This window comes from Mirounga angustirostris, unplaced genomic scaffold, assembly GCF_029215605.1.
Source record: "Mirounga angustirostris isolate CCGP_5_RB_7025 unplaced genomic scaffold, mMirAng1.0.hap1 SCAF_11, whole genome shotgun sequence".
Classification (NCBI taxonomy): Eukaryota; Metazoa; Chordata; class Mammalia; order Carnivora; family Phocidae; genus Mirounga; species Mirounga angustirostris.
In genome coordinates, this window is record NW_026991719.1 from 39,696,352 (window position 1) to 39,719,870 (window position 23,519).

Sequence of the window (23,519 nt, forward strand, 5' to 3'; positions counted from 1 at the left end):
GATGTGGCCAAGCTATCGAAAAAGTCAGCCTGTGGAGAAACAGCCGGCAGGGTAGTGAGGGGAGCTCAGGTACGCCGGGATTAAAGGATCTGGACATATTTAAGCAGAGAGAAGGCAAGAAAGCACAGAGATACCTGACTGTTGTCTGACATGTGGGTCAGAAAAGTCCATGTAGAAAGTGGACTGAGGCCCTCAGCAGAGGAGGGGCCTTAGGAAGAGCTGGACTAGGAACCTGGCAGGGATGATAAAGGGGAAGTCACCCTATCCAGTGGGTGTGGCTGACCTTCAGTCCCTTCTGACTCTGCGATTCTAGAACTAAAGAGTTTTGTAGAGCATTTTCTTATTCTTTTTTTTAAAAGATTTTATTTATTCAAAAAAAAAAAAAGAGAGACAGAGAGAGAGAGAGAGAGAGAGAGAGAGAGAGAGAGAGCATGAGCAGGGGAAGAGGCAGAGGGAGAGGGAGAAGCAGACTCCCCACTGAGCCAGGAGCCCGACGTGGGTCTCGATCCCAGGACCCTGGGATCATGACCTGAGCCGAAGGCACAAGCTTAACCATCTGAGCCACCCAGGTGCCCCTGTAGAGCATTTTCCATCACTCTAAAACAATTTCATTGAAAGAGAGGCTGTGTCGAAGCAAAAACAGATCGAAACAGATCGATGCAGAGTTCTTCTGTTGGGAGGAATAGGTTGCAAATTAATTTAACCTGATTATTTCCTCTGTGACAGGATGGTCAATATTATGAATCCCCCTGTGACATCAATGCCTCTGATCTCACCTCCTGTGACTGGGAACCCTGTACCGTGAACTGGCTGGCTGTACAGTATGACAAAACGACTTTTCCTCTCAATTCCTACCCTAACGGGTCATTGTAAGAAAACAAGATGACCGGGCGCCTGGGTGGCTCAGTCGTTAAGCGTCTGCCTTCGGCTCAGGTCATGATCCCAGGGTCCTGGGATCGAGTCCCACATCGGGTTCCCTCCTCGGTGGGAAGCCTGCTCTCCCTCTCCCACTCCCGCTGCTTGTGTTCCTGCTCTCGCTATCTCTGTCTCTGTCAAATAAATAAATAAAATCTTTAAAAAAAAAAAAAAGAAAACAAGATGACCCCTTAAAAACTGCATCTTACATAAGATGTCACCATGGGAGAAAGCCGGGTGATGGCTCCGCGAGCCCTCTCCATACGATTTGTGTGACTTCTTAGGAGCCTGTAATTATTTCAAAAGAAAGAGTTCAAAACCCAAACCTGCAGCTGTCTGAAAAAGTTACCTTCAACTAATTGTAGCAAACTGAAGTCCAAACTCATTTCTGGATAATTACTCCCAATGGTGCTGGTTGCGCTTAAATGCCAGAGAAACATTCCATAAGAAAGCCAACGAACTGTAACTGACCAAGCCTCTCCCTTGTTGCTGAATGCCTATGGTAGCATACGCTTTAAATACTCACGGATTTAAGATACACTGGAATCTTAAAGATGAAAATAACTAGAAATGACAAAATAAGATTTACAAACTTAGTTTTAGAATTCTAAGATGTAGAAAAGACACCCACTCTGTTTCACCCGACCTGAAATGTCGTGCATTGTAAGACATTCCCTTCTTTTATGTAACAAACAAACGTGGCCAATTAACTATGACGCCGCCATGCCTCAAAGACAGTCCTGAGTGAGGGTCAAACGAGCTTCTCATTTGCATTGTCTGGAGAGATGGGCTATTTCTCCTGCCTTCATTTGTGCTGCTTGGCACGGGACTGGCAGTCCTTCTGCATCTATCTCAGCGGCAAATGAAACAGTTTCAACTACTTGTATTTTCCCAGTCGTTGCTTTAAAAGAAAACGTGGGATTTCAGTCATTTCTCCAACAATGAACATTTGCCTCACTAATATCAAATTTGCTCCCTGCCGTGCTAATGCCTTCCTTTTTGTGCACACAATAGGATTTTGTTTCAATGCCAATAAAATTTCATTTCGGTAAGTGTAATCTTACTGAGAGCATATCAAATGGCAGATACCCCCAGTCATATATAGAACCAACAATACAACTCAACGAAACTGCTGCCCGTGTAAACAGCTCTTGGCCAACTTTGTGCATGCGTGGGAACAGCAACAGCACGACCACGGCCTGGCAGATGGCTACTGAGAGTGGCTGCCCATTCTAATCTACATCCAGATTTTAAAAATGGTCAAATATGGGGAGTAGGTGGGGGCGGGAGGGGGGTCTTAGAATACACTAAATGTCATAGATGCTTTAGGTCCTCTTCTCGCCCCAGGCAAATCCTCATTTCCCCGCAGCCTATTTCTGACTACCTTGTCCAGGGAATTCCTTATTCATTCAAACGTTATTTTTTATTGAGTACTTCTAACTTCTAGGTACCAGGCTAAGTTCAGGGGATCCAGCAATTAACAAGAGACAAAGTACCTGACCTCAGGGAGTTTCTAGTCCAGAGGGGAAAGACACACAATCAAATAAATGCAAAGTAAGCTAGCTGGTGATGAGGTCTCTGGCAAGACAGAGCAAACAAACAATCCTGGGATGCAGGAAGGGGTAGGAGTAGGGGTGGTTATTCTTTTGCTTGGAGTGATCGGGGAAGGCAGGCCCCTCTGATCAAGGAGGCACTTCAATCGAGTCCTGAAGGAAGGCAGGAAGCAGGTTCTGGAGAGAGCTGGGCAATAAATGAGGGGGTGAGGCAGAAGAAAAACTTGTGCAGGGGCATTGAAGTAGGAGCATTCCTGGTCAGTTACAGGGACAGCAAAGAGGCCAGTGCTCACTATAGCAGAACGGGAAAAAAAAGGACATGGCAGTGATTAGGTTGAGTGGGGATGGAGGGAGCAGATCACATAGGGCTCTCTAGGCCATCATCTTTCAAGGACTGCGGTCTGGACTCGGAGAGAAATAGCAAACGGCATGGGGCTCCTGATCAGGAGAGTGGAACCATCTAAGAGGGTAACTCTTGAGGCAAGGGAGGGACAAAGTGCCTAGTTGATGAATCCAAATGAGAAGACAGTGACCTGGCCCGGTCGGTATCAGTGGAGATAAGGGTGACTGGTCAGATTCAGCATATATTTTTAAGGCAGAGAAGACAGGAGTTGCTGAGGTGGGGTAAGCTAAAGAGAAGACTCAATGGGGACTCCAGGGTTTCTGGCCTGGGCAACAGGAAAAACGAAGCTGCTCTTTCCCAAGTTGGGACAGGCTGGGTACAGCAGGAGTGGGGAGGTATGCAGAGGGGAATGAAGAGCTGGGTTTTCGACATGCTAGGCTGGAGGTGCCAAGGAGACATCCAAGCAGAGATGAAGTTGAAATTGAGCAGAAAGCTGGGAGATGAAATCATCAGCGTTTAAGTAGTATGTAAAGCCAAGGGATTAATTCTGACTTTGGGAGTGAGGACAGATAGAGAAGTGGTAGGAGGACCGAGGCACTTGAATATGAAGAGGCTGGGGCAATGCCAGGAGGAATCGGCAAAGAACACCCTCGGATAGGCAGAGCACCAAGTGTAGTGTCAAGGAAACCAAGTGAAGAAACTGATTTCAAGGAAAAGGGTAGGAGTAGCTGGGTCAAATCCTGCCTGAAGGCTCAAGAAGATAAGGACTGAGAACTCAGCCCTGGATTTGGAAGGTGGAGTTCCTGGGCACTCTTGACAGGAGTCATTTGGAGCCTGGGGGGTGGGGGTGGGCAGGCAAAACCTAACTGGAATGAAAACAATGGAGCATGGGAGGAAATGCATTTGAGGCAGTACATAAAGACACCACCAAGAAATGGCACAGTAGCTGGAAGGGAATGTGAGTGGGAGAAGTGGATGATGCTGAGGAACACATGGGTAACTGCAGGAGCCTCAATTAGGAGACGGATGATAGGACCCAGTAAGGCAGTATAGGCAAACAAACCCATGAGCACCTATGGAGGTAATGTGTGTAGGTCCAGAGGTAGGAAAGTGGGGAAGATCTAATTTCTATGTTTTATGTCTCTTCAAGACCTTAAGAGATGGGTTCGTTTGTTCTCTGACTCTTTGTTGTTGCTGTTGCCACACTGAATACATAAGCCTACAGTCCTAATCCAGAAATTTTTTAAAGTAACTAAAGAAACATGGGGTGCCTAGCTGGCTCAGTCAGTGGAGCGTGCAACTCTTGCTCTTGGGGGTTGTGGGTTTGAGCCCCACGTTGGGTGTAGAGATCACTTAAAAAAATTGGGGGGGGGGCGCCTGGGTGGCTCAGTCAATTGAGCATCCAACTCCTGATTTCGGCTCAGGTCGTGATCTCAGGGTCATGAGATCGAGCCCCACGTCAGGTTCTACGCTCAGCAAGGAGTCTGCTTGGGATTCTCTCTCTTCCTCTCCCTCTGTCCCTCCCACCCCACCCCCCACTCACTCGTGCTCCCTCTGCCTCTCAAAATAAATAAATAAATCTTTAAAAAAGGTTTTAATTAAAAGTAACTAAAATATTAAAAAATAAAATAAATAAAAGTAACTAAAGAAACAGATTTTTAAAAAGAAAGAAAGAAAGGAACAGAAAGATTTTGTTGTTGTTCACCCGGGGTGATGTGTGGCTATATGTTGAATTATCTGGCAAATGTTAAACCACAAGCATTAAACAGAGCTGTGGGTAATGAATCACTTTGGCTTTTTGTTTACATAGCTAAGAAACACAATGAATGAAAAGTAAAGAGCATCACCACCAAATAATACTACAAAGCCACAGCAGCAAGTTCAATATCAGTATCTTTTGTATCTTAGTCACACTGTTTGAAAACACCCCAACTACATGGCTTATGGAGATCCATCACCTGGGGATCGGGACACAAGCCTCAGTTTGAATCTCTCTCTAGTCTGACACTGGTCACTCCAGTCAGAGAGGTTACTCTCTGTGGGGCATCTCTCGGAAGTGGATGAGTTGGGGGTCATCAGGTAGAGTCTATCGGTGGCCACAGACCTGAGGCTGATCAAGTTCTTGCTAACTGAAGACATAAAGCCCAATGATTGAGCCTCTTGAGTTCTAGAGAAATAGGTTACCTGGAAATGACATGAAATTCTTTGAAAAGCAGCATCATAATTCGAACCGTTATTAATGACAGAAAAGAAATCGGTCTTCCTGGCTTAGTCTACTCCACAGGCAGACAGCAGAGTAAGGTCAACAGCACAGGTTCAGGGTCAAATCCCAGCCTCACCATTTACGAACCAACATCGAGCAACTTACTGTTATAACATATCCCTGGGCCTGTTTTCTCGTCTGTAAAATGGAGGTAACGAATAGTACCTATTTCATAGGGTTACTAGGAGGATAAAGAGAATTGCTCTATGGAATAATTATTATAAAGTCATATTCTCCATCTTGGAATTTAAAACTGACCCCACACACACAAAAAATGACATAGACGTGAAAGAGAAAAAAAAATTACATAGAAGTAGCAGGAGGACCCTCTTGGAAATTCACCAAACCAGGGACTCGGCATGTCATGTATCCTTGGGACGTCAATCATACTCCAAAATTTGAGGACGGTAAATAATGGGTTTCGCAAAAATAATTTTTAAATTGTTTTAACACAAAAACATTGACATCTGGTGCAGATGACAATACAAAAATGCACCTTTAAGGGTTGGGTGGAGACTTGAGATGAATGGTATGTATGCCTGCTTCAGGGGCCTTTTATCCTCACCGCCTCCTCTGAAATTTCAGGGGCTGCACTGGCATAAAGTGTTGTCTGCTGAGTCAGAGAGGAGATCTAGAACCTATGGGAAATCGTGCTGTGAGGACTCTTCCATATTTAATCCCTAAAACTAGAAACAGCCCTAAAAGATGCCAGTGACTGCTGAAGGTTAAGTAAATACGATGTGGTGGGGTTAGCAAGGAAACCAGGGCTCCCAAGTGCCAGTCAGTCATCCCTCCACCTTGCCCGGGGATGTGGGCTCTCCCCTAGAGAGTACTCAGTTGCCCAGTTGGAGAGGCCGTGTTGTAAGGACAGTGTTTCTTAGCGGGAGAGTCCGGGAAATCCCCAGGGTATTTCTGAGAGGTCTGTGGTCTCCACCCTGAATGCTGTCAAAGGGCCCAGCCCTCCCTGTCTCCCTCACCATCAGGTGGCTTGAGGCTCCCAGGGTTGTTCCAACCAGGCCTGTCACTACCTGTCCCTTACTTTTAGCCCCAGACTTAATGAGACAGAGCCGGACGGATAAGAGAAACATAGAGACGATGGTATGGATGGCTTCCATATTCAAAACTATACAAATTTTCAGAGAAGTAAGGAATGCATGTGCCCTCAGAAGAGGGTCTCGGGCTATTAAAACTTAAATCTGTATCACCTATAAACTCTGTGCTCTAACAATCAGGAAATGAGATATTGATTTGATTGTGCAAAGGATATTTATTCTTTTACCTTCCTTCGCGCAGTCCCAGGCTGGGCTCTGGGTGGGGAGAAACACAGAGGACAGAGACCCCACCCTCCAGAATTCAAGATGCAATTACAGAAACCAGATACGAACATAAGGAAAGAACGAATAATCTAAGGCAACTTGTGGGCTCTCAATTAATGAAACAGACAATACCTTGGGCTTCGAAATGCTTTCTTCAAAGGAAATTTACAAGAAAGCCCAATATGTAAAACAGATCAAGGCAAGTGATCCGGTAGAATCTGGAGAGCCCCTGTAGGCAGCTCTAGTCTCTGCTGCCTTTTGCCCCCAGCCTTGAAGCCCAGCCTCCAGAACACTCGAGAAAGAGAGGCGGGATGTGCTTTCAAAGGTGGCCCCCAGGCAGAAGGAACCACAAAGACAAAGACAGGTGTGGAGGCCTAGAAAAGGCCAGGGCAATTTCCCCTTTCTGAGGCAAAATCTAATCCTGAACAGCAGGCTCATGCGAGTGGTGTAGCAGTGGCCTGCGCAGGGCTGGATGAAGGGCAGAGCTCAAGAGCATCCACCACTGGCAGAGAGAACCAGCTGGGAGCCACACTTCCCATCCCAACCTGGCCTCCTGTCCTGGCTCTCACCCAAGGTGCCCCGTGTCACAGGGTGATCACTGCAGAAGGAGGCACATAAAGATGGGGATCGCAACCAAAGAGGCCCCCAAGAGCTAACAGATCGAATACAATAGGAGAGGGAGGCCAAGGTAGGTGGTAGGTAAGCCTGTGCTTACCATGGTAGGTATTTCTCAACACCACCCCCTCACTTCCCTGACATTTACGCCACGTGGAAATACAGTTCTAAGGGGCCAAATTTCCCAATGTTTCAAGAGGGGAAAAAACACTGCAGCACTTACAGCCCTATGTGGGCCAAAGAGAACATACCAACAGGCCGGTGGGCACTCCTGCATTAGAAGAGGGGTCTGAGTCTGTCTTGCCCACTAGGCCGGCCCCAGCATCTTGCTCAGGGTCTAACGCTAGTACACGATGTGCCCAATACCTATCGCTTAAATGAGTATGTGAGAACCAAGTATCAGACTAGGCAGCAAATTGTAAGCCAACTTCTTTGTCTCTCCTCCTTTAGAGAAACACTGCGGTTTGGGGGAAGTAGATGGGGTAGCAGGTTCTAAGTAAAGGGGAAACCTATGTAGAAGTTATTCACAAAGTCGCTATTAACAGCGCCAGGGTGACTGTATTTGCTCTCCACACCTCAATTCTTCAAATTCACTTATTATGCAGTTATGCACAATCTCAATCTAATCCTTTCCTTCCTCTTCTCCCTTCTCGCCCTCTTCAAAGATGTGGAGTTTTACCAAGAAAAACAAAATCATTATCACTAAGTCAACGGGGAGCGCCTTGCAATTCCCTATCAGCGTGGCAGGTGGCGCTACATCTATCTCCAGCCTCAAAGTGGCGAGGACCGGGCTCTTTTGAGTCTCCGCCCTTCAGAGCCCCCTGTCCTTGCCCGGAAAACTAGGAGGGACGTGTGCAGATTCATCGGATTGCTAGGAACATCTCCCGAGCTCATGTATCAAAATGTATTTCTGGGGTTTTTAGGATGGATCCCCAAGTCTCTGTTCTCAGTAGCTCTGGCTGGACTTTACAGAAAGTCAAGTGTGAGGTTTGAGGCATCAGTGAGTTCCACGATGTACCAGGGAAAAGTTTTACCTAAGGCATATCGCGTTCATCAGAATGAAACAACTCTTACAAAATAATGAGGAGATGGCTCCAGAAACGCAAGCACTGAAGTGAGACACTTAATCAGGGCTTCAGGGCAAAGACCAAAGCGTCCCAGAAATGAGCAGATCCTAGGATTGCCAGGACTGAAGAAATTCCTGATCATCTTGCTAAGAGCATGCAAGACTTTGGCGATGGCACCACATCCAGCCTAGGAACATATACCACGGCTCAGAGCAACAGAAAGTTTGGGCCAGTGTTCAGGGGAAAGGAAAAAACCTGGGGCTGAAGAGGATGAGCAGAGGATGGGCAGAGGATGGGCTTCATCGGAAAAGTTCGTAGAGCATGTGACTTTTGATCTCAGGGTTGGGAGTTCAAGTCCCACACTGGATGTAGAGGCTAATTAAATAAACTTAAAAAAAAAGTCGCTTTTGAAAATATCCCCGACCCCCCAATAAAAGAAAGCAAGCCTGGTCTAGGTGGGTCAGGACTCACTAGTCACAACTAAGAACTTCGATGTGGCCCCACCTCAAACACACACAGCTACTCCCTTCATCTTCTGCTCACCAAAGACAGGTCCTGATCCCAGACCATGCCTGCTTTTGCACTTGGCCTCGAAGTATATTCAGATCTTCCCCCTGACCTTTAAAGAACACCAAAGGTAGTGCTGGAACAAGAAACACTTTTATCTATTTCTGCTGCCCTTTTAAAAAAAAGAGTACTTGTATTATGGAAATCCTTAAAAGCATGTACAAAAGTTGAGAGAACAGCATAATGAACTCCATTCTAATAGTTAACAAAATTGGTATTAGAGGGCAAGGGCCCCACTCAGAGCCACCCTGTTAGAAGCAGATAAAAGGTTAGAACTCAGGCCAAGTTCCTAAAAAATTGTAAAAGGTTCTTTGAGAGATTAAAACCGAGGAGAAACAAAGAAAAGAATAGACCCTGGGTAAAAATCACTTACGATCCTTTTAAGTAGATTCCGTCTCCCTCAGGAACTTAAAAAAAAAAAAAAATCAAAAATCAGTAGGAAAACTTATAGAAGTTATATCATATATATATATATATAAACTTATACAATATATAAGTCTTTTCAGGCCAAGGAGTGTATTTTTTAAGATTTATTTATTTATTTGAAAGAGAGAGAGAGACTGAGAGTGGCGGGGGGGGGGGGGAGAGGGAGAGAGAGAATCTCAAGCAGACTCCCTGCTGAGCGAGGAGCCAGACCCAGGGCTTAGACTCAGGGCTTAACGTGGGGCTTGATCTCACCACCCTGAGATCATGACCTGAGCTGAAATCAAGAGTCAGACATTCAACCGACTGAGCCACCCAGGCGCCCCCCAAATATTGTTTTAAATAATGAGGTTGTTTTGTATTTTTCTGTGGAATTTAAATTGCTAGCAGGCGAAAGGTTAATATTCAGTGAACCACGACAAAAGCCTGTGTGTCCATGTTCAGTGATTTTTTTAGAAAGGTAAAGGGGGGGTAGAGCTCTATTTTTTCAAATGGACAGTTAATGTCTAGAACTGAGAAGACCGTTTTATTTGTGTGTTATTTTATACCCATATACACCTCTGTTTGGGTAGCGAGAGCGATGGAATCTTTTTACAATATAATTTTAAGAGGGTAGAGATCATTTCCTTTTCAAGTAATTAAGCACACTTCCTAAATAAAACTAAGAAGCAGACATGTGCTCTTCTCCCAGGACACAATAAAAGGTTTTATTTTATAAAAGCAACAGACTAGAATGTTCTATTTGCTGTTCCCTCCATCTGCCCTTTCAGTTTGGGCTAAATCCTATCCCTCCCCTCTCTCTACTGCATCCCCAGTGCCTAAAGAACTCCCACCTGCTAGGTGCTCAAAAAGATTTCCTGACACGCACAATGCACCCCTGGGAGGGCCGGTCTATTTGACACTTCCCATTCTTCACAAACTTTCCTTTCCTCAGCCTTCCAGCTTTCTTCTCTTGCCTCAGTTCCATTCTATCTCTTCATTGATTTTAGCGTTCTGACATTTAAAACAGCGGTAAGTGTTCCAAAATGTCTAAGAATGATGGATTGCACCAGATACTATGGGTACATTACCTCTTACAAATCTATGACCACTTGGAATGCTGAAGAAAGGAACCTGTTTGGATGGCAGATGGGAGGCCGGGACCTCTAAACTGCTGAGGTCTTGCAACTCAATCTCTGAGTCTCCAGGCACAAGCTAAACATTTAAAAAGTAGAACTTTGGGGCACCTGGCTGGCTCAGTCTAAAGAGCAGGCAACTCCTGATCTCGGGGCGTGAGTTCAAGTCCCAAATTGGGTGTAAAGATTACTAAAAGTAAGTAAATAAACAAACTTCAAAAAAATTCCTTTAAATAGAACTTAAGTGTTTTCTTAACAAGAACCACATATTGATGCCACTTGGTGCTAACAAAGCCAGATTCTTACAATGCATTGTATTCTGACTTTGTGACCCTACTATTTCTTATGCTTAGTACTGACCTAAGCAATGCTAACACCCTCCAGCACTCCTGACTGGTTGATGGTATCTAAGTCTCAGGGGCAATGTAATAGCAGGCTCCAAATACCCAGGACAAAAGAATACTTCACACTGAATGGCCACCGGCTAATTATTACCTCTATGGTGGAGCGAGCAAGTAGAAGTAGAAACCATAATTATACTATGGGAAATGGGGGCTGGAGAAAAGAAGTGTATCCTGAAAATGAAAACCTAAAGAATAATGGAGCCCAGAAATCACAAGCAAATCCTTTTGTTAGTAAGCTGGAGTTTCCACTCCATGAGAGGTCTAGAAATAATCCTTACAGCTATTTGCTAAGATGGAGGAATCCAGCTAAAATGTCTTCCATACATCTCCGTTGAGGAAGGGAGGACATTGGCTTTCACTGCGATTCTGTGTTAATTTTAAGTCATGGTTGCTCAACATCTGCACTGTTGACATTCGGGACTAGATCATTTGTTGTTGGGGGCGGGGGCTGTCCTGTGCATCATAGGGTGTTTAGCAGCATTCCTGGTCTCCACCACCCATTAGATGCCAACAGCATCTCCACAACCCCCCCACTCACAGCTCCGTATACTACCAAATGTCCACTGGCGGCAAAGTCATCTTCAGTTGAGAACCATTGGTTTTAAGTTCTCCAAACACACCCATCTCTGCAGCCTCTCCTTCTCATCATCCTCCCACCCAACCAAAGCCACACTGATCAACCCGTTTATGAATTTTCTTTCCAATCTGTAAATTGACTTCAAGAAACCATAAGGAGAAGGGGTGACCTGCTTCCAGGAGTGCAAAGGAGAGGCACTCAAGAAATGTGGGTGGGGGGCGCCTGTGTGGCTCAGTCGGTTGAGTGTCTGCCTTCGGCTCAGGTCATGATCCCGGGGTCCTGGGATCGAGCCCCATGTCCTCATGTGGCTCCCTGCTCAGTGGGGAGTCTGCTTCTCCCTTTCCCTCTGCCCCTCCCCCTGCTCGTGTTCCCTCCCTCCTTCTCTCTCTCTCTCTCTAATAAATAAATAAAATATTAAAAAAAAGAATACGTAATGGCAGTCAGAATTTAAAAAAAAAAAGAAATGTGGGTGGGTTCCCACTTTTTCTTTCTGCTGAAGAAGTCACAGCTCCTCAAGCAGATACCTGTCTCTTCCAGGAATCTGATTTTGAAGGTAAATGCACATATTTTGAATATGGCAATTACGTTCAAAATACTAGAACTGAAGATTGTGATTTCTTCTATCTTCTCTTTCTGTAGGAGGAATGCAAGTCTTTAATTTTTTAGAAAGAACCCAGGAACCAAATAAATACTTAGCACTTTAAAGGAAATGCTTTATACACTTCAGTGAATTCTTGCCAGGAGGCATGGTCTTAAAAACACAGCACTTTGAACAGAGATGTCTGACAATAACAGTACTTACAGCCTCCCACCCATGTTTCTATGGTGATACTTGAACTCAAATGCTTTGAATTCAAACTACCGAGTAATCCAAAAGAAAAGCCCTTTCCTCATTCCATAAAGCATATCTTCTCATTTGCTGGGGGGGTGGGGAGGGAAGAAAGATTCATACTTCATACTTTTTAGTAATAAATTTTTTGTTCAAAATTAAGAAATTAAAAATGTGCACATGAGCCTTCTCAAATCTTCACGTGAACAGAGGATGGAAATCCCGGACCGATTTTCTGAGACTCGTTTATCATTTTACAGTCAAGAAGTACTAGGCATTGTTGGTCAAGGAGAGGCAGAGCTTAAGCATGCCACAGAGTTGAAAACTCATCAGCAAAATATTAATCACAGCTGAAACCTGACATACACTCTCCCGAGTTCCTTAGGTACAATACATTCCAGCGATTAAAAATACATTCCAGGGTGCCTGGGTGGCTCAGTCGTTAAGCGTCTGCCTTCAGCTCAGGTCATGATCCCGGGGTCCTGGGATCGAGCCCCGCATCGGGCTCCCTCCTCGAGGGGAAGCCTGCTTCTCCCTCTCCCACTCCTGCTGCTTGTGTTCCTGCTCTCGCTATCTCTGTCTCTGTCAAATAAATAAATAAAATCTTTAAAAAAAAAATACACTCCATTTCCTCTAAGTGCACATTCAATCTGTCAAACTGGATGACAACAGCATAAAGCTGCTGAAATTCTGAAACCCAACCTGCTACACATCCTGAACAGCCCCTTCTCCAAAGGAAAGTTACAAGAAATGTATGCAGACTTCTCAGATATGGACACGTCTTAAAATTCCCTGAGAAGGACGTCAAAATGACTCCCTTGCAAACTTCTGAACAGGAACAGCATTTCGGACTCTCCATCTAATTCTCAATTTCCATGTTTGTTGCAAAGGGTACTCAAATGAAATTTTTCCTTGGGCTCCTAAGGATCGGAAGGGGTTTAAGATCCCTCCAGCAGACACAGGCGTAAGCCCTTGAAAACCGTGGGTTGTATCTTTAAAAGGTGTCAAAGGAAAAGCAGATGAAATGCTGTAATCCCCGCCCACTGTCACTTAAGAGCTAACAGCCCACGCACTCTGCACGCCCAGCCAGCATCCTGCATCCACCCTTTCTTTCAAACCCACTGCATTAGACCATGGAAACTCAGGATGTGTGGCCACAGCTGGCCCACCACGCAGCGTGGCCGTGACCTTAGTCACACTTCCCCCTGACATCCTGTGAGTGGGCTCAAGCTGGAGCCAGACCTTCCCACCGTGCTGCCCGCCCTGCCCCTGGAAATTACAACCCCCCCCTCCCTAAAACATTCCATTCTCCTCTCACACCAACAGAGCTTCCTGCCCCCCTCCCCACCCCTCCTGAACAACAGGTCTTTGAATACCATTCACCACCCTGGTGACACCTTTAACCGTTTAGCTAAAGGGGAGGTACGTGGATTTTCATGGAAGCTGGCTCTCTCATTCTAATGAAACTCTTTTAAAGTCTTGTCCCAATAATCCCTCCTCCAGGAATTACAAGCACATACAACCTGTAGAATCTTTTTTTTTTAATTTTAAAGATTTTATTTATTTATTTGACAGAGAGAGACACAGCGATAGAGGGAATACAAGCAGGGGGAGTGGGAGAGGGAGAAGCAGGCTCCCTGCTGAGCAAGAGGCCCCATGCGGGGCTCGATCCCAGGACCCCGAGATCATGACCTGAGCCGAAGGCAGACGCTTAATGACTGAGCCACCCAGGCGCCCCCAACCTGTAGAATCTAACACAACAAAGGTGTCGTTGTTGAAGAAATACTTCTTCCCTTACTAGAGAGGGTGCCTGTTGGGATTCAGATTTCCATAAGCCTTCTCTTCACGGTCCTTTTCTAGTTGGACCAGAAGGGTTTCAGAAATCTTTTGAGTTGCATGTATTAATGCTTGTCTTTGAAAAAGAGCTTTCATTTAAATAAACAGGGTCATGAGAAAAATACTCCCCATTTACTTTTAGTCGTAGAGTCAAGAAAGAAGCAATTTTTTTGTTTCATCAGATGACTGGCAGTATTGATCCTGCCTTCCTCCTAAAAGATGCATGGGGGGTACTCAGGATGGTTTCTCAAGCAAAGATGTCAAGCTGGGTAGAGTGACATTAAGAAGGCAGTTAATGCGGGCGCCTGGGTGGCTCAATCCGATAAGCGTCTGCCTTTGGCTCAGGTCATGATCCCAGGGTCCTGGGATCGAGGCCCGCATCGGGCTCCCTGCTCAGTGGGGCATCTGCATCTGCTTCTTCCTCTCCCTCTGCCTCTCCCCGCTGTCGTGCAAATAAATAAATAAAATCTTTTTTAAAAAGGCAGTTAATGCATTCATTGTTTAGACTCATACTATTCTACACATTCAAAAATGGACATAGAGGTTCAGGTTCTACATAAAATAGAGTGAGCACCCTCCACCCTGTTTTTCCCAGCAAACAAGACTATAAAACCTGGAGAGACTGCACAGAGCAGCGATTTGAGGATTCTGAAAAGTAAATAGTAGCAGGCAGATTAGAAAAGACAGGAATTCAAAATACCACCAACCTGCCAGTGAGTCTACCATGACTTTCTCCTCCAATATGCCCCAAGCCTGAGAGAGCTGACAGAGAGCAAGCCTGGAGATACCCTGTAGCTCTGGCTCAGGGAGCAGGAAAGAACTCATGATGCTCAGAGAGTGGGAGAAATCCCCCACTTCTTTTCCTTTGCTCTGTTCTCTCGGGTCACAACCCCCAAGTGGCAATGGCAGCCTGCAGCAGCGGGAGCCGTGCAGGACCAGAACTCTGAGGGACAAGAGCCTTCCTCTGGGTTCAGCGGAGCAGTGGCTACAAGAAGATGGGGTAAAACCATGCCAATTTTTATTCTCTGTCCTCCTGTCACTTGGTGCCAGGGACACTTCCACAGCTGTGGAAGTACGTGGCAGAGTAATGAAATCCCATGCTAAATGACCAAAGGAAGCCCCATGGAACTAGAAAGTACTGAAAAAATTATATAGAGGGAGAAGCTCAGGAAAGGCACCATATAAATTGTTTATAAACTCCCGGGCTCACCCACAAGCTTGGCACGCACAGATCTCACCCTCAACAGCCTACCTGAGACTATGAGAACATTCTAGAATGGCCTATGCGCCAGACGGGTCACCACGGGGCGTACCCACCCAACACATCCAAATGGCGCTGCCAAGGCATAGCCAACTGAAACGACATTGGGACCACAGCTCACAGAAGGTTGGGTTAGAACTCGATCTCTGAACATAACCAAATCAACTGCCTGCGACAACAAAAGTATCAAATTCTCCATGGGATTTAAACAAGATCCAGAGCCTCATAACATAACATTAAAAATGGCCTGGATAAAATCCAGAATTACTCAGCATGGGAAAAGGCAATCAACAGATGCCAATGCTGAGATGACACAGATGCTTGAACTATCTGACAAAGACTTTAAAGCAGCTATTACAGAACTGTTCCAGCAACCAATCATAAGCCATCGTGAAAGCAATGGAAAAACAGAAGTCTGAGCAGAGATACAGAAGCTATAAAGAACTGCTGGAAATTCTAGAACTGAAAAAATAACTGAAATAAAATCTTCCTGGATGGGCTCAACACAGCATGGAGAGAAGAGTCTGCAAACTTGAAGACAGAGCCATAGAAATTAGCCAATGTGAACAACGAAGAGAAAAAAAGATTTAAAACAAAACAACAGAGGCCCTGGGGGTTTGGGGGACAATAATAGAAGGTCTGCCATTTGTGTCACAGAAGTCCCAAAAAGAGAGCAAGAGTGCATTGCAGAAACAAAATGTAACAAACTAGTGGCTGAAGACTTGCTAAATTTCCCAAGAGACACAAATCCACAAATTCAAAAAGCAGAGTGACCCTCCCCCTAGGATAAACCCAAAGAAAAATGTGCTGAAAACTAGACACAAAACAATCCTGAAAGCAGGGAGAGAAAAAATGACATATTACCTCTAAGCACAAAAACTCAAATGACCATGGATTCCTTACTAGAAACCATGGAAGAGAGAGAGAAGTGGCCTGATATATTTTTAACCCTCCTCAGGAAAGAACTGCCAACACAGAATTCTATATCCAGCGAATAGATCTTTCAGGAATGAAGGCAAAATACTGACATTCTCAGATGAAGGAAAACTAAGATCACTTACTAGCAGCTGACTTCCTCTAAGATAATAGCTAAAGAAAGCTCTTTAGACAAAAGGGAAATGATACCACAAGGAAACACGGAACATCAGGAATTAAGAAAGAGCAGCAGAAATGGGAAACATCTGGGTAAATATAAAACACTATACTTCTCCTCTTGAGCTCTTTGTTGAAAGCAAAAATTAGAACATTGTCTATGGGGTTTTCAGTGTATGTCACTGTAACCATAAGATAAATATAACAAACAACAGTGGTAAGGTCTCCACAGTTCACTTAAAGTGGTAAAATGCTGATTCCAAATCCCCTGTAAAGTATGTACGTTGTAATCCTTACAGCAGGCACACATACACAATAAAAGATACAAGGAGACACACAGATCAATTAAAAATCAAACACTAGGAAATATTCACATAATTCAAAAGGCAGAACACAGAAAACAGGAATGAAAATCATTAATAAAATGGTAGGCATAAATCCAAGCATATCAATAATTACAGTCAACTAAAATGGTCTAAACAGGACAGAGACTGTGAGAATGAATAAAAAAATAGGAACCAACTAGATCTTAACAAAAACTCACTTGAGGGGCGCCTGGGTGGCTCAGTTAGGCATCTGCCTTCTGTTCAGGTCATCGGGCTCCTTGCTCAGCAGGGAGTCTGCTTCTCCCTCTCCCTCCACCCCTCCCCCCTGCTTGCGCTCTCGAGCTCTCTCCCTCAAATAAATAAAATCTTTGAAAAAAACTCACTTGAAATATAGTATTAGTAGGTAGGTTAAAAGTAAAAGAAGGGGAAAGGTATAACATGCAAACAACCATTCCAAAGAAAGCTGGAGTTGGGGGGGGAGGCCACCTGGCTGGTTCAGTCAGTGGGGCGTGCAACTTGGGGTTGTGGGTTTGAGCCCCAGGCTGGGTGTAGAGATTACTTAAAAAACATAAAAATCTCCTGGGGGGCCTGGGGGGCTCAGGCCTGGGGGGCCTGGGGGGCTCTGCCTTTGGCTCAGGTCATGATCCCAGGGTCCTGGGATCGAGCCCCGCATCGGGCTCCCTGCTCTGCGGGTAGCCTGCTTTCTCCCTCTCCCACTCCCACTGCTTGTGTTCCCTCTCTCGCTGTGTCTCTCTGTGTCAAATAAATAAGTAAAATATTTTTTAAAAAAACATAAAAATCTTATATATATAAAATAATATAAAATAAAGTTGACTTCAAAACAAAGACAATTGCATTGCCAGGGACAAAGATATTACATAATGATAAAAGGGTCAATTTGATAAGACATGACAATCCTAAATACATTTGTACCCAGCAACAAACCTTCAAAATAAAGGAAGCCAAAACTGACAGAATTCAAAGGAGAAAGAGATAAATCTAAAGTCATAGTTGAAAGCTTTGACATTCCACTCTCAGTAATATATAGCAATAACAAACAGAAAATACCACCAACCAATTAAATCGAGTATTTACAAAACAGTAACAAAAACAGAATATGTATTCTTTTAAAGTACTCATAAAACATTCACCAAGACTAACCGTACCCTGAAGTATAAAACTTAAACAAATTTAAAAGAATTGAAATAATACGAAGTATGTCTTCTGATCATAATGACATTAAGCTAGAAATCAAAAGAGAACAAAAAGAGAAACAAAAAACAGAGAAAAGGGAAATTTCTAAATACTTGGAAATTATACAACATACTTCTAAATAACGTATGCGTCAAAAAAACAGTCTCAAGTGAAAAAAGATTTTTGTATTGAACAAAATAAAAATGCAACATAACAAAATGTGTGTGATGCGGTTAAAAATGGTGCTTCGAGGGAAACATATATTAAATGTTTATATTAGAAAAAAAGAAGGGTCTCTAATCAATAATCTAAGTTTCCACCTGCATAAACTAGAAAATAAGGAGCAGAATACATCCAAAGCAAGAAGGTAGGGGAAATATTAAGGATAAGGGCAGAAATAAATGAAATTGAAAGTTAAAAAACAATAGGAAAAAAAATAAATGAAAACAAAAGCTGGTTCTCTAACAATATCAAAATTATTAAGTCTCTAGCAAGACTGACAAAGAAAAAACTCATTTCTTACTAATGAAAGAGGGGGTCCCACTGACATTAAAAGGATAGGGAAATAGAACAACTCTACATACATAAATTCAGCAACTAATATTGCTTCCATCCTTTGAAGAATTTCTTTGGTCCATGTTCATGAGGATATTGGTCTGTGGGTTTGTCACTGTTGTAATTTGCTTTTTACCATCATTAATGCTGGCCTTGTGAAGTAAACTGGCAAGTTTACCCTCTTGTTCTGAAAGACATGGTCTAAAACTGGTGTTATGTCTTCCTTAAATGCTTGTTAGAATTTACCGGCGAAACCTACTGGGACTGGAAATGTCTTTTCCAGAATTTTCTTTTTTAACCATGAATCCGGTTTTATTAATGATTATAGGACTACTGAGGTTATGGATTTCAACTCAGGTGGGTTTGGATAGGTTGCAGTTTTTTCAGGAATGGGTACAAGAGAGTCTTGTTGGATTGTCTGACTCTTCCTGGATCAGAGAAGAGACAATTTGATCCAGGATCTTTCAGACTGTCGCAGAGAGGTTTCCAATCTTCTTGGCAGTAATCAGATGGCAGTAGGGGGAGGTTATAGGGAGGCTCAGGGAAGGGTGCTGAGGGGCTAAATTGCAGACTCCTTGTTTCTGAGACTGGCCTGTCCCACACCGCCAGGCCAGTACAGTTAACTGCAGTCACTGGCCAGGCTGGAATGTTGTTCCATGACGAGAGCTGGGAACCACAGGGGTAGAGGTGATACTGAGGGGTGGCAGGTAGGTATGGGAGGTGGGGTCAGGTCTAAGTGTAAAGCTGGCCAGGGAAGGCCACGGGGTCTCCCCACCCTCTCCACCAGAACAAGTACTCTCTGAACCACTTTCTGAGATTCTTCCCTCTTACATACAGCATATGCCCAGGGACAGGTTAAGTGCCAACATGGCTTCTTCCCCACATATAATGCGCAGTCTTTTTAATTCTTTTATTATTATGAAGGGAAGGCAGCTGCTACAGAAAAAGTTTGGAAAACTCTGCCCTCAGATGTCCCAAAGGAGGTGACTCGGGTTCTGGCACGGGCTTCTTGAGAAGGCAGTGGGCCAGCCATTCCCAGCCCAAGGCAGGGCACTTCCACGGACTCAGCCTGGGTATGGAAACAAAGTCGTGGCATTCAACTGACTGGCTTCACTTCTTCCTCCATTTAGTCAGACACAAACCGAGACTCATAAAGCTGAGGGCGACCTCATGAATCTCCCTGCCCATGGCCTGATTTCACAAGATGAGGAGACTCTGTTCTAGACATGGGAAGTGACTGGCTCAAGGTCGTAGACTTGTTGAGGCAAAAATGGGACTGGAGCCCACGTTCCAAGGGTCCCAGCTCAGTGCTCTTTACACTACACATAAAAACAAGTGTTGACTGGACAGCTACTGTATTGTGAGGCAATATGATGACAGTTCCCGTTAGCATAGAATCTGACCTTCAGTAGGGAATATAGACATTAAACAATTACCCAGATAAACAGAAATGAGTGTGAAGTTACTAAGGAGAAAATGCAGGGAGTGAGTGTAAATACATGGCCTTCAAAAGGCTTCTCAAGACACAACCCACCACCGCCAGCACTAGAGTCATAGTGGTCCCAGTGGAAAAATTTCACCTTGGTAAACTGAGGAATGATTATATGTGATCTTTTGGTGGCTAAATAAAATTTCCTGTTGGTGAAGTCTACAACCTAGAAAGTGCTTTAGTCCTATATCTGAAGCACGATCTCAGATAGGCACATGGAGAACGCCATATTAGTAGTAGACTAAGGAGTTAAGACAAAAAGGCAGACATTGAAAGAAATAATGATTCTAGCCCTGGGCATTTTGTTGAACCAAGATGAAGGAGCCATTGTGTGGTGACTCAAGCCAAGCATGACCCAGATACTGCAGGGGAAACAGCCCTGGAGCCACGAAGGCCCTGGAACAGGCTCCAGCAACCAGCATGACATACTCCAGAGAGCAGGAGTTCCCTGCTGAGTAAACCAGGTAGTTCTGCAGAGTAGGGACTCTAGGATTCCGTGTTTCAAGACCCCGACAGTGAAGAAAGGACAGAAAGAAACATGCACAGACAGACCTTCTAGCTTATCTCAAAACTTGATAAATATTAACACTTTTAATGGGAAACTTCTATAAACATTTGATCAAGTTATTCTTTTGGGAGAGGTTTCCCCTACAACTGGCCCTCTCCTGATGGAAGCATTTAAAGGGTCTCTAATTTCCCCCTATACTTTCAAGGCATAAATGCAATCACAAAGCCGAAGACCTGAGGTGAAAGTAGCTTTACAGATGTTAAATTCCCATGTGGGAGAGCTTGATAAAACAGACTGGAGTCTGATAATTCAATTGTAACAGGAGGTCGGGCTCTTTTCACCACAGCAATCAACAGAAGAACAAAAAAAGTAGGCAGGTAATTCTATATGAAGCATAGAATGTTCTGGAAGAAAAAACAAAAGTCAAGTCACCTATGAGGTGGCTGAGATAACTACAAGAAGAGATGTTCCTAGAAGCTTCTAAACCACGTTGCAAAGTTGGGCTAACTGACCACACAGTTTGGGACAGAAAAACAGGAGTAACGTCAGAGACTGTCACCACAGTTCGTAGGAGGATTCAGACCACACCAGCACCAAACAGGTGTCTGACCACCTGCCGGGGCTCTCTTGTCAATTCAAAACCTCTGAAGGTGGTTATTTTGGTCAAAGGCATAGAATTTAAGGTTTTAAAACGTATTCAGAATGCACATTTATACCAGCCAACTCTGATGGGGCAGAAATCATTTATCAGGATCACAGCAGGCTGTCTGAGTCTAAAGCAACAGCTATCTTAAAAGCTTAATGGAATCTCCCTCCTTAAAAATTATTAATAAGAGGGCGCCTAGATGGCTCAGTTGGTTAAGCGACTGCCTTCGGCTCAGGTCATGATCCTGGAGTCCTGGGATCGAGTCCCGCATCGGGCTCCCTGCTCGGCAGGGAGTCTGCTTCTCCCTCTGATCCTCCTCCCTCTCATGCTCTCTGTATCTCATTCTCTCTGTCTCAAATAAATAAATAAAATCTTAAAAAAAATTATTAATAAGAGAATGATTTAGCTTGCATTTCCCCCAGACCCTCAGGAGCTGGCTAAGTAACCTCAAGAAGTACCCAATTAGTTCAGTAATTCTGTTGAGTCAATGGGAAATGACAACAATTAATCTTGGGCTCTTTGTTTCAACACCTTGAGAGTCAAGAAAGAACATGATGACGTATGCACAGATAAAGCTTCTAGTTTTATCTCAGGACTTGGTAAGAATAATACTTATTTTTCTATACATTCCCTGCTGTATCCGGAGCACCTAGCACAGAGCCTGACATACAGTGCAACTTCAAAAAAACTTTTTTTTAAATAAGCACACAGTTTACTTATCAGTTAAAAACTCTGCAAAACCAGAAATATATGCCTTGAAAGATTACTATCTTATCATTCACACTGATATACAAGTAAGAAAGGGAGTATCAAACCAAACATTTATTTCGTTATTTTTCTTAGAATGGTTTGGTGAAAACAGACAAACAGAACTAACAAATACCCTCTACAGTTTGCTAACTGTGTGATCTTAGGCATGTGACTTGAACGCCTCTCTTAAGTATCTATGACCTCATATCTAAATAAGGCCAATAATCTCCTCCTCACAGTGTCGCACTACAGACTTAAATATGGTCAGACTTTTTAGAGCCTGGCACACAAAAGGTGTTCAGCAAATGAAGACCCGTGAGAGTGTAGGGGGAAAAACTCCCATATTCTCCTTTGACCTCAAACATGGATTCCAACTAGAAGATTGTATTATCCATGTCACTTTCTGAGCTTCTTCCCAAAGAAAGGAGTCCTTTGCTTATTACAACAAGAATTCTCTAACCTGGTGGCAGATCAGAACCCCAGGGGAGCTTTCCAGGCAGGTGTCGTGCTCACTGTGACTCTCCGGTGGTGTGTGGGAGGAGGACAGAGCTGCCTGGTGGAGTCCTCCACCTGGCTCTGAGCCCCTGGGCCCTCCAGGAGCCCAGGTACATGGGGACAGAGGGACAGCAAAAAGGAAGCGGTCAGGACACAGGGAGCGTGAGGCTTCAGAGGCAGGTGGAAGGGAGGCAAAGCACAGGGAGGCCCAGGGAAGGCTGGCCAGCCGATTAGGAGCACACGACCTCTTCCTCAGAGAAACATCTTTTTTTTAATTTTTTTTTTATTTTTTTAAAGTAATCTCTACACCCAGCATGGGGCCCGAACTCACAACCCTGAGATCAAGAGTCGTGCACTCCTCCGACTGAGCCAGCCAGGCGCCCCGAGGAGCAACCTTAATTTAACCAGTAAATGAAAGGCCGTTTGGAAATAGCTTCTACAAGCTGTGATTTGACAGAAACTTCGAGTGAATATACATCTAAGCTTTCCAAAAAAACAGATCTGAAATTGGCTGGTTAATCTGGCCTAAACCATAACATATGGATAGATCTAAATGCTACCGAAAGCCTCCATTTTAAAAGCAACATATGTATTTTTTCAATGTAAGTTTAACATATTTTTAAAAATCGTAAGTGATGTAATCAGAAGGGCAAGACTCACCAAGCTGAGCAAAAGCATTTCTCTTCAAGAGGGTGCCAATCAAGTTGAAGTCGTTCTCATCTTTACCTTCATCTTTACCTTCTAGATGAGCCATATGCTACTTCAGTTCTCTGTGTAACTTCAAGGATGTCACGACCTTTCAGGACTCAGTTTCTCCACCTGTTTAAAAAAAGGAGGGATGGATCTAGCAAACTCTAAAACACTATGCCTCCCTTCTATAAACAGCAATCGTTGTTACTTCTGTCTATGCCAAGTATTTAATTACTAAATATGCCTATCTTTTAATATGTGGCTCCTGAGAAGGGGAAAAGGGACCAGGGTTTTAAAAAATGACACAAATGAGCAAATGCAGGCTTAAAGGAAAACTTCCTAGACACCTGGTTCACCCCAAAACGGGACAGACCACATCCCTCCCTCCCCTTTCTTTGAATCAGACTTCCCTAACTCTGTTCCCCAGATGCCATAAACCTCTCTCCTATTAGCCAAGGCCTGTCTTAAGACAGAATACATCTTCTTACAGGCTGGAAACTCTTTTTGCCAAGTATGGAGTTGTTACAGACTCATAAAATGAGCACAGTATCAAGTCAATAGCTTACCAAGCACCCAGGGCTGCATGCTAATCTCAACACCCTCGCTTAGCCCACAGCTAGGAGTGTGAGGTGTTGACAAAAGAAAATCCAAGATTTAAAGAGTGCTCTGATTTAGTATTGCTGATGAAAG

General features: G+C 44.1%; 1 long non-coding RNA gene across 3 annotated transcripts in view; it reads right to left on the bottom strand.

Annotated features, from left to right (window-relative positions):
- Positions 1-570: 570 nt before the first annotated feature.
- The window catches only part of LOC135361922 (uncharacterized), a 71,826-nt gene continuing 48,877 nt past the window's right edge, over positions 571-23,519 (bottom strand). The window contains exons 5-6 of one of the 3 annotated variants that reach the window (XR_010406092.1): positions 22,800-22,958; positions 571-9,046 (exon numbers count right to left, since the gene is read on the bottom strand). This is a non-coding gene — a long non-coding RNA (uncharacterized LOC135361922). Of the gene's footprint in view, positions 9,047-13,714; positions 20,653-22,799; positions 22,959-23,519 lie in introns of those variants that run through there. The other 2 variants (XR_010406091.1, XR_010406090.1) reach the window with 2 other exon arrangements.